The following is a 1,881-nucleotide window of genomic DNA, read 5'->3' as shown; positions in this document are numbered from 1 at the left end:
AGCCAATACAGAATGTGCCTATCAGCATTTTGTCTGGTGGTAATGGGGCTACTTTGGCAAACATATCAGAGGTCATATCTTCCTGTGTGGTGTGTCCCCTATCAGTAATTCCCTGATCCAGAATAACAGGGTATCTTCCTCCCCATTCTATTCCATAATAAAAAAGACAATACAAGTAAAAGTTTTGTCTAGTAAAATGTTTATGCCGAGTGCCAGGTCTCTCTCCATTCAGAGACATCAGTATCAAGCCCGTCTGGACCTCATCACATCATCTTGCAAGTCCCCATGTGCTGGCGCCATACATGTTTCTGTGAACACATACAGTACACACAGTCAATGTTCTATTAGCAATGGCAGTTCGGGATAGGTGATATCTGACACACAAACATATACTATGTTGAAGTTTGAACGGGTCATTCTAAACCTACCTATTTCTGTTCTCCCCATTGACGACCATTGGAAAGCAAGCACGAGGTGAGGTCTTTGCCAGCGCCCCATTGATGGGCATAGTAGCATAGATCAGCTCCTGTCCCCTGAAACATGGCCGCAAGTGGGTCTTCCAGCAAGACAATAACCCCAAGCACACATCAAAATCAACAAATATATGGTAACTTTACCAGAAAATCTATATTTTGCAATGGCCAGCTCAGTCTCCTGTGGTTTGAATTGAAGAGGGCAGTCCATACATGCAGACGAAGGATATCAAGGATCTAGAAAGATTCTATTTGGAGCAAAGGTCTATTGGGAAATAGCCATGACAACTGGTTAATCAACGTATTCAGTGCAGCGTCAGCATAGTGATGACCATGAATAGGAAAAAATCATTATGATGTGTGCTGACGGCTCCTTATTTGGGATGAGCTAGCTCCTGTGACCTAACCGTGGCAGACTGTACAGTACTTCCTGAACACGTCAAACAACACTTACTCATACCACGTTGTTATTGTGGCCAGCAATGTTGTAATTCATTAACTTCAACTCAACACTGTCAGTTTAGGGAATTAATATAAGTAAATTTCATGAATTGAAAATAATAATGAAAACTTTTCTAATTCATACATGGTGTTTCCATTCAGAAACCTTGACATTTGATGTTATACAGTACAATATAAAATTAGGTAACAAATAATATAGTATTATATTGTTTACATTTACAGTACGCTAGCATAAAACCTTGTACACAATTTTTGATACTGTCATTGTAAACATATTTCTTAGACTTGAAATCAACGTTTATTTGTTGTGTACACAGATTTGCAGATGGTATAGCAGGTGCAGCGAAATGCTTGTGTTTCTAGCTCCAACAGTGCAGTAATACCTAGCGTTGAACAAAAAAAAACAATACACACGTTTTTTTTTTTAATTAAGAAATATCAGAACGAACAATGTCAGAGACCAGAATATAAATATACAGTATATATAATGGTGTGTATGGACAATATGGACACTATATGAATAGAGAATTGACCCTGTATAGCTTCTTACTTTCTTGTGTTCTTATTTCCTATTTTAGTGTTTTTGTTCTACCTTATGTTATTTTTAGTGCCACATTATATTGATTACTGCATTGCTGGGTTTGGTGCTGGCAAGAAAGGCAATTCACTGTACTTGTGCACGTGACATTCAAACTTGAAAAGGTGTACCAGCAGTAGTTATTTAGGTTGTGTGTTCCGAGATGTGTCCCTCGTCCATAGAAGACTATTAGAATTGAAATGTTTTATTTAACTGATTTTGGATGAATATTTCCCGTGATAGGTCAAATGTTCTATATCTACAGACAAGTGCTGTGGGCACCTTGACCTCTCTTATCAAAGGGACACCTTTTATTTATTTTTAATTCCTCACCTTTGATTTTCTACAAATACACTACACTGAGCCTTT

The 1,881-nt window shown here is 37.9% G+C and overlaps 1 long non-coding RNA gene across 1 annotated transcript; it reads right to left on the bottom strand.

Moving 5' to 3' along the window:
* Positions 1–182: 182 nt before the first annotated feature.
* LOC115207128 (uncharacterized) lies at positions 183–1,291 on the bottom strand. The gene is made up of 2 exons (XR_003880924.1): positions 429–1,291; positions 183–308 (listed from the first exon to the last, which is right to left on the bottom strand). It is a non-coding gene; the product is annotated as an uncharacterized LOC115207128 (long non-coding RNA).
* Between the last annotated feature and the right edge of the window lie 590 nt (positions 1,292–1,881).

The sequence above is a fragment of the Salmo trutta genome, chromosome 14 (genome assembly GCF_901001165.1).
Source record: "Salmo trutta chromosome 14, fSalTru1.1, whole genome shotgun sequence".
NCBI classification, from domain to species: Eukaryota; Metazoa; Chordata; class Actinopteri; order Salmoniformes; family Salmonidae; genus Salmo; species Salmo trutta.
This window is presented reverse-complemented; position numbering and strand designations above follow the sequence as displayed.